The sequence below is a fragment of the Tachypleus tridentatus genome, unplaced genomic scaffold (genome assembly GCF_004210375.1).
Source record: "Tachypleus tridentatus isolate NWPU-2018 unplaced genomic scaffold, ASM421037v1 Hic_cluster_2, whole genome shotgun sequence".
Taxonomy (NCBI): Eukaryota; Metazoa; Arthropoda; class Merostomata; order Xiphosura; family Limulidae; genus Tachypleus; species Tachypleus tridentatus.
Window position 1 is genome coordinate 44,635,901 of NW_027467782.1, and position 10,321 is coordinate 44,646,221.

Genomic DNA, 10,321 nt, shown 5'->3' on the forward strand with positions numbered 1-10,321 from the left:
GCCTAGCGCGTTAAGGCGTGCGCTTCGTAATCTGAGGGACGCGGGTTCGCGCCCGAGTCGCGCCAAACATGCTCGCCCTCCCAGCCGTGGGGGCGTTATAATGTGACGGTCAATCCCACTATTCGTTGGTAGAAGAGTAGCCCAAAAGTTAGCGGTGGGTGATGATGACTAGTTGCCTTCCCTCTAGTCTTACACTACTAAATTAGGGACGGCTAGCACAGATAGCCCTCGAGTAGCTTTATGCGAAATTTCCAAACAAGACTAGAAATAGATGAGACAGACAGCAACGTTCACCGCTGTTTCTTGGGCTGCTCTAATCGGTTAATTAGATTTGATGTAAGAGACGCGAAAGTACTCACTGTCCCAAAAAATGTAACTCACGTTATAGAGAATATGCTTTATTATTATTCAGAACTGGTTAACCTTTTAAACCTCATGTGTTTCTAGGTTTTAATTAGTTCATCTTATAATTATTATTGTAGCTATATCTAGTTTTGAAGTGTTGTGTTTTGAGATTATTGTTAACCTCTTAATGTTTTATCAGATAAACCTTTTCTCCTACTTGTTTGTAACTAAGTTATTTCATCATGGTGACTTTCTATATAAGGTACTTTGACCATAACAGCTGGCCACTTTCAAAACATAAACTTATGAACCAGCTTTTAATGGAAGTGGGTTTATTGTTCAAAGTACAACGAACTTCATATTTTAAGGAATATCATAATTTAGTATACATTTTGTTTGACGGAAATAGAAACCCATATAACAGACACTCTGTAATATCGTAACCCACATTAAAGTGTATCTAGACATTCAAGTCCCAAGAGAGATTTTAAACCATACAAATATATAAAACAGGAGATTTGATTCAGTACATAAAGTATTCTGATCTTGGACTTACACGGAGCTCTATATATGTCTATATAAACTAGTATTTATACAACAACACATTTTAATAAAAAAGAAACCTAAACGTACAGAGTAGCTTCATTCTTATGTTATCCTGGGGAAAATGTAAAATTTACAGCATATTAAGAAGAAAGACTGTGTTATAACGTGATATTAACATTGTTGATTTCTGAACGATTATAACTGTAACTGATTATTAAAGCTAATATTTCTATTTAAACTGCTGGCCAAAATCTTAAGGTCACTTATGAAAGGCCAGTTTTATAATATTTTATATCAACTGTGGTTACACGTGACTCACTGATTTTTGTAATAAAAATTGTTGTAATTGTATTATTATACTTTGGATGTTTAACTCAGTTGGAAATTGGCAATTATAATAAGTTAAACTATATTATGAGGTTTGTCACATTAACTTATCAGTGACTTGTGTTAATTTAAATATTATTCACTAAAACAGTAATTAAAAAAGGAAATTACAAACACTAAGGTGTTGAAATTACATCTTCAGATACCACATGTCTACTGAGTGAATATCATGATACTCATTTCAATTTCTGTGACTTGGCAATAGAGGCTAGATTAGAAAATTTCACTAATTACACAATATTTTATTCTAGCTTGTTTGATTGTTTGTGTCTTAAATCCTGGAGTACAAGACACATTCAAGTTGATGGGTTAGTATGAGCTGGTAATTTGTGTTTAGTATGTGGAACTTGTTGGTTCAAGTAATTAGGAAGCTTTCATTGTAACTTAATACTGTGATGTGTGTTGTATTTTTGTTCATTTTCATCTTACACACAAATACTTTTTTCTAGCAATAAGAGCATGGAAAGAAAACTAACAATGAACAGTAGAGCCATAGCAACACATGTAAACCTCTGTAATGAATGTTTTTGAATTACACGTACACTGCTGGTCAAAATCTTAAGACCTATGAACATAAAGAAAAAATATGCATTTTGCGTTGTTAGACTCAACCACTTATTTGAGTAGAGCTTCGAAAGATGAAAATAAGTAAAGGGAAAATAAAACTAAAAACCATTTTAAGCATTTATTAGGGAAAATGTGAACACTATGAAATAAGCCTAAATACTAGCTGGTCAAATGTTTAAGACCAAACTAAAAAGAAGTCCTAAACAGGAGAGGAAATGCCCAACAAGAGGTCTCAGTAGTGAGTTGCACGGCCGTCATTGCGAAAAACTGCAAACATTCGCTTTGGCATGGTCGATGTAAGCGTTTGCAGAAAGCTGGCTGAAATGTTATTCCAAATAGTGAAGATGGCTTCACGAAGGTCATGCACTGTTTGCAACTGACGTCCATTTCTACAGACTTCCCTTGCCATCCACCCCCAAACATTTTGAATGGGGTTCAGTTCGAGTGAACACGTTGGATGGTCCAAAAGAATCACGTTATTCGCCACGAATTTTGTATCATCAGAGAACAAAACCTTCGTCCACTTTTCTACGTCTCATGTTTGGTGCTATTCAGCAAAGTTTAACCGAGCTGTTTCATGGTGTGGAAGGAGGCGTGGCCTTTGGATACGTTTACGGTTTTCAAACCCCTTCTCTCGTAGATGCCGTCTTATTGTTTTTGAGCTGCATTCTGCGTCCGTAAGGTCTTTAATCTGATTCAACGATCGGCTGGTGTCTTGCCGTACAACCCGTCGAATCCTCCTGCTCAACGCCGGCGAAAATTTCTTGGGCCGACCACTTGAAATTATAGTTCCGTATTCCTCAGGGTCTTTTAAGAAATTTGCAACAGCAGTTTTACTACGCCCAATTTCACCAGCGATGGCACGTTGAGAGAGAACTTGCTTTTGCAGCTCGACAATTCTGCCACGTTCAAACTCTGTCAACTTTTTAGGCTTTGCCATGTTTTTACCAAATGTAACGCAGGAGATGTCAGTGTGAGATGTTGACAACGCTAATGCTTGAACACAAATGACTTAAGTTTCGTTACCTGTTTACTCTTTAACGCTTCGTTTCAGTGTGGTCTTAAACTTTTGACCAGCTAGTATTTAGGCTTATTTCATAGTGTTCACATTTTCCCTATTAAATACTAAAAAGGTTTTTTTTTTTCCCTTTTCTAATTTTTATCTTTCGAAGCTCTACCTGAATAAGTGGTTGAGTCTAACAACGCAAAATGCATTTTTGTTATTTTCATTGGCCTTAAGATTTTGGCCAGCAGTGTATGTGTATAGAAACTTTGAAACATGATCGAGTAATTCATGAATATTTCAACTGTCTTTATGTGATGACATGTGAGGTGAATTTGGTTAAAGGTGTTCATTCTCCAAACAACAAACTAAAATAGAATTTATTTGTTGTATTTATTTTTAACCACAGTCAGTTCAGCTGATCGTCGCCTCATAATGTCCTCGAGGAGAAAAAAGTGAACGTAGTCGGCGATGTGTTTCGATCCTACAACATCAGACTTTAAGTATACAACGTTGATCTAAATATTTTCCTCAATTATTATAGATGTAACACAAAACAACCATAAACTCGTTAGAATATACGTTTTGTACAGGTTGTATAGTTCATTTTTTTCTGTCCCGAAGCAGGTAGATATTTTGTTTGTTTGATTTTTGAATTTCGTTGAAAAATACAGGAGGGCTGTCTGCACTAGCCTTCCCTCATTTAGTAGTATGAGACTAGAAGAAAGGCAAGTAGTCTTCACTACCCAGCGCCAGTTCTTGGGTCACACTTTTATAAATGAATAGTGGGATTAACCGTCTTATTATAACGGACCCACGACGAGCATGCTTGGTGTGACCTGTATTACACTCAGATTACCTCATGACCATACTGTGCCGGTAGACATACACTTCGTCAACAGTAACGAGATACTTCTCTTTCTTACATGGCAGAATGCTTGGTGTGACCTGTATTACACTCAGATTACCTCATGACCATACTGTGCCGGTAGACATACACTTCGTCAACAGTAACGAGATACTTCTCTTTCTTACATGGCAGAATGCTTGGTGTGACCTGTATTACACTCAGATTACCTCATGACCATACTGTGCCGGTAGACATACACTTCGTCAACAGTAACGAGATACTTCTCTTTCTTACATGGCAGAATGCTTGGTGTGACCTGTATTACACTCAGATTACCTCATGACCATACTGTGCCGGTGGACATACATTTCGTCAACAGTAACGAGATACTTCTCTTTCTTACATGGCAGAATGCTTGGTGTGACCTGTATTACACTCAGATTACCTCATGACCATACTGTACCGGTAGACATACACTTCGTCAACAGTAACGAGATACTTCTTTCTTTGACTTACATGGCAGATTACCTCATGCTTGGTGTGACCTGTATTACACTCAGATTACCTCATGACCATACTGTACCGGTAGACATACACTTCGTCACTTCGTCAACAGTAACGAGATACTTCTCTTTCTTACATGGCAGAATGCTTGGTGTGACCTGTATTACACTCAGATTACCTCATGACCATACTGTGCCGGTAGACATACACTTCGTCAACAGTAACAAGATACTTCTCTTTCTTACATGGCAGAATGCTTGGTGTGACCTGTATTACACTCAGATTACCTCATGACCATACTGTACCGGTAGACATACACTTCGTCAACAGTAACGAGATACTTCTCTTTCTTACATGACAGAATGCTTGGTGTGACCTGTATTACACTCAGATTACCTCATGACCATACTGTGCCGGTAGACATACACTTCGTCAACAGTAACGAGATACTTCTCTTTCTAACATGACAGAATGCTTGGTGTGACCCGTATTACACTCAGATTACCTCATGACCATACTGTGCCGGTAGACATACATTTCGTCAACAGTAACGAGATACTTCTCTTTCTTACATGGCAGAATGCTTGGTGTGACCTGTATTACACTCAGATTACCTCATGACCATACTGTACCGGTAGACATACATTTCGTCAACAGTAACGAGATACTTCTCTTTCTTACATGGCAGAATGCTTGGTGTGACCTGTATTACACTCAGATTACCTCATGACCATACTGTGCCGGTAGACATACACTTTCGTCAACAGTAACGAGATACTTCTCTTTCTTACATGACAGAATGCTTGGTGTGACCTGTATTACACTCAGATTACCTCATGACCATACTGTGCCGGTAGACATACACTTCGTCAACAGTAACGAGATACTTCTCTTTCTCACATGGCAGAAGACGTTTGAACCGATGAACTTACTCAGATATTAAGAAATTTTCTTGTTCTGAGGTTGTCAGAGAACCGAGTTTTGCTCGTGTTTTGTGAAAATGGAAAACAAAAATATTTTGATGGGTACAGCAACATCGATGTTTGTGTGGATTATTTGAAGATTTATAAAAACAAATAAGATTGTAATATTTGTTGATTTGTTGGTTCTGAGTCGTAAAACTAGCAGACAACACAGCAACAGCGCACGTGAGAAAACACCACGAGCCAGTAGATCTAGTTCTAATGCCCTCTCCTGGAAATCGAATTCTCCGTCCCAGAAAAGATGATCACCACAAAGATCGATTTAATTGAAGTTATACACGACAATACATAGGCTGTTAACAATATAACGTGATAAGAACATATTTAGCATTGACAATATTTGATAGAACTATTGAACATATAGTATAATGTCTGTCTGCTGATAAAATTATGTAAAATATAAATTGGTTTGCACATGAAGCGTAATATTTTAATGGTATATATTATAAGTGTTTCACAGAGAGCGCTAGTGTAGACAATTACTGATAGTGTATAACAACATCTACTAAATCTTCAGCACTACAAAGTGTATCAAATATTATTTATTTTTGATTAATAGTTTAACAATAAAATACATCAGAATATTAACAACAAACTATAATGATTTAAGATAAATAAGCAACACTAGTTTATATGTGACTAAATAATAACATTAATTTTAAACATCTTAGTATCAGACATTTTTACTGCCTAAGACATTCAATACAATGAAAAACACATTTTCCATTATTTACCAATAATTGAAGTTCAAGGTTCATCTTTATTGACAGTTCAACTATATATGTTTTAAAATAGACTCCTAACCTTAAAGTGTCTCGTTACTTAATAAAGTAGATATATTGTCTGTGGTTAATCACTTAACTCTAATTAACACTGCTATTCATTATTCATCATTAGTTACATAAAATAAGATACTAAACGACTTCCTGTTCTTAGTAATTTTTATTTTGTTCACAGTTTCAACTTTTCAACTGTATAGGATTCTAAATAGACTAACATCAGAAAAACACATCGTTATATCACAGTGTAAGAATATGTTTTGTATGTAATAACTGGTGCATAATAATACTGTAGATACTTCTGTATGAGAGATGTTTAATTAAATACCAGATGACTTCCTGTACTTGTTTGTTTGGTTTGTTTTGGAAATAAGCACAATGCTATACAATGGGCTACCTGTGCTATGCCCACCATGGGTATCAAATCCCGGTTTTAAGCGGTGCTTTTTGTACTTTAACACATTTGTTTTATTTCATGTTCCGGCATTAAGATAATCACATGTAACTTGCTGTATAACCAAACTCAGAAACTTATTATCCGTATAATAATAACACATTAAACTTGCTACCCATTATAAGACATTACACTGTATTTGGTTCAGTAAATGAAAACTCACAAATCCTTTAAAATGTACTATTTCACACTTATGTATGTCGAATTATATAAATATGGTCAGTGTCTGAAGAAACGTTTCCATGTGTAAACTATTTTCAGTTCCTACTCTAGGTCCTCCAGCGACAAACTCCAAACAACAACGTTTGTTAAAAATCTGTTGGTTTTGTAAATACTTTATTAACTTCTAGAATCTACCATGTAAGCGTGGAAAGTTATTAGTGTTACGTTAAGTATTGTTCTTCAATCGCTCTCTTCCCAGTGGTAAGGAATTCAACATCAGCTTTAGTGTTTCTTCACATGATATGAATTGTTTTTTGTCTTCATCCAAACCTTTTTCATTCACAAGTCGTTAAGTGTCGCTGTTGTCGTTAAGAATAAACGATGGGTTCAATACACACGTTTTACTTCTACTATTTGTTTAATTCATGAAACTAAATTCTAAAACAGCTAACCCATCGTCTTCACATAGTCTCCTATGGCACAGCGGTAAGTTTATGTAGTTACAACGTTCAAATGCGGAGTATTATTCACAAGTGAACAAAGCAGATAGACCAGTGTGGCTTTGTTCTTATAAAAAAACAACATATTTTTATTTCGAAACATGTTTTTAAATATTTTATTGGCAACTACTTGGTTAAAAGCTTAAAAGTCACTTAACTTCAGTTGAGAAACTGATAACATCGAAATCTTATGAAGTTAAAATTCAAGTTTCGATCCTTGGTGTGGTCATAACTAAAATACACATTTGTCAGTTTTGAACTTAATAACAAACAAACACAATAATTATTTTTATTATATATTTTTATTGACAACAAAATTTCATATGGATACTAAAGTATCCTCAGAATATATCGCTTCCTTCTTCACTTTAAACCATATGCTTCCTGCAATTCAAATTCCAAAACGTCTACTTCCAAATATACCTATAGCTCCACCTCCACCAAGTGCACCTAGAAATCCACCTCCAGCTCCATGACCATTAGGACAACAATATGAAGGAGGAACATCACAGTGAACAAAATTTGTTGGACATGCGATGCCATTTCGGAAATTCCCCACTAGTTCAGGTAGTAAACAAAGTGACGTCATTAGAATATATATCGCCTGTAATATTTTATAATGATTTTTAAATCGTCACTGTTTATCTACTTGTGAAGCCTAGCTAATAAACATTATATTCATGAAACTATTAAAATTACGTCAATACCAAGATCAACCGTTGATGTTACAGAACACGTCACAAAAAATAGTCATCTTTAACAGTTACGTTAATTTGACTAGTTTGTCAGTAAAAATCTATTATTATTAATGTATAAACCAATCTACTTTCTTGTTTCCAGAACAGTATCTTATATCAAATTTCAACTTTCCGTTGCGTCACTAAAAGTACATAAAATTTCTCTATAAAAACACATTAAAGTGATTCTCCGTTGGTTAGCTTGCACATTAAATACCGTATTTTACGCTTTAGTTAGAGGCTACATCGTGGAAGACGAACCCTAATTTGTGACAGAATTCTAATAAAAATTGACTTTATAACTAACACTTTAATATATCCTTGATTTTCTTCAATTTACTGAGTAAAGACATAATATATTCCACAGTATATCGACAATATTAGTTCAATTGTTTTATACTACTGAAGATACTTGTAGTTAGTAAGTAGTGACATTATGATCTGTATGAGAGGCCGATTTGAGTAGATCCCAAGCTAACCTCTTGTCTTAACCCATCACTCTTATCTTGGGACACTCATGGGGGATTTTAAGATTTTTAAAGAAAATATGTGCGTATTACATTGTATAGAATACGGTATATTGTTCTCAATGCTGTGGATTGTATGTCATAAAAAAAAAAGACCACAGCACAAGACCAATCATATAAACAGCTGTCGTATTAATGTAATTAGTATTTTATACACTCGTTAATTTACAACAAACGTATATGAAACAGTTATCTGTTATATTATTGTCTATATTACTTACTTTCAGTTTGATATTCAGTTGTAGCAACAAATGCAATTTAAATTAAAATATTTACTTCAAAAGTTATAAGAACAAATTTTATAAAAATGCATGGTTGTGTCACCCTGCGTTGCTGTTTTACACATGTAATCATTTTGAAATAATTTAATTTCTCACTTTAAATTGCTGTGAAATATATAGTCGTCAAGAGAAGTATTATTTATTACATTCTTTCATTATAAACAATAATCGAATGTTTGGATACACGTTGTTATAAACTTACTTTCATTAAATATTATGTTACATTCCGTTTATAAGAAGAAATAAACATTGTGGCAGTTTCTTAAACGATAAAGACAAACGTAACTTATAATTGATATTTCTATCATACCATTTAAACTTTTTGTATGAATTTGGTGTCAAAGAATTCATACTCTCACCTGGAGTTGATTCCAACAGTGTTGTAAACATCAAAAGTATAATAATTGTTGTAGTCTTCATTTCTCTGATCTGTTAAAATCAGTATTAATGTGGTTAGTGAAATGTGACTTTTAACAAAGCCTAAAATAAAAGATCGACACTTAGTACAGCACATGAATTCTATATCTTACTAGCTCCAGATATATGATAACAGAGGTAGTTTTTATAAACGGAAGTAGAGAGTTACAGAAGAAACAAGTTCCCGATTTATCACAGGAACACTGAAACCATTACAATAACTGGACAACATCTAATGAAAGATTTCTATATGATAAAAATTACATTTTGTAAATACCGTTTAACAACAAAAATAATTTTATATCGATTTTTTTCTTTTCTTGGAGGTTTCTCGAACTTAATAAAACATGAAAGTAAAAACTTCTTTATTAAAGAAAGTTTATATCTAAGAACAATACCAGATCGATCAACCAAAACACACAGAATTAAAGTTTAACAATGAATAGAAAAACGTTGAAGTTATCATGCCTGTGTTAAAATATCGACTTTTGAAATGAAAACAAAATATTAGTTTGTGTTAACATGATAAAAATAATTATTCAAATAAGTACTTAAGATCTGTACTTTGTTTAATATTCATTATAATTACTATTATAAAGAAATACTCTCAAACAAGATATAAAAATTATATTACCAAGGAGTGTTCAATTATTAGGTACTTCAACTACGTGTTATCAAAGTGTAAATATACAGTTAGACTAGGGTCCTGATACTCAGCTTATATAGTCGTATTTTTAATGAGATGCACAGTTCTGAGAACATCACAACCAATCAGAATGATTCCAGTAACAGTTGACGTCAAGAATATATTACAATATTATAGAAACATGTAGAGAGACAGATTGAGGCAATAGGAAACAGTGAGTGATTATTTGTTATTTACATAAGTGGCTGCTAAAGTGGCTCATGTAGTGGTGGAAAGACTAAAACTGTAAGTGGTAATGAAGTTGTGTGATTGGGGTAGAATGGATAGTAACATGTAAGTAGTGGAAAACAATTTGTGTTTCATGTATATTCACAAATGGTTTATATATCAATAAATCGTGTGGAACACACGTAGCTATTGTAACATTAGAACAAACGAGCTTCGATGTGCGATATTATAGGTAAAACGTAGTTATTTTAACTTTAGAACAGACAGGTGTCTATAGAGACATTTATTTAACCATAAGTATACAGGCTAACTAAATGATTTTTATATCCTAATTATGTTGACACGCTGTCTGTTTCTTTGTTTAACTTTTAAATTTCCCACAAATTTATACGAGAATTATCTGCG

At 34.1% G+C, this 10,321-nt stretch overlaps 1 long non-coding RNA gene across 1 annotated transcript; it reads right to left on the reverse strand.

Annotated features, from left to right (window-relative positions):
• Positions 1-7,363: 7,363 nt before the first annotated feature.
• LOC143242985 (uncharacterized) lies at positions 7,364-9,764 on the reverse strand. Its single transcript, XR_013023542.1, has 3 exons — positions 9,677-9,764; positions 8,985-9,054; positions 7,364-7,638 (listed from the first exon to the last, which is right to left on the reverse strand). It is a non-coding gene; the product is annotated as an uncharacterized LOC143242985 (long non-coding RNA).
• Positions 9,765-10,321: the final 557 nt, after the last annotated feature.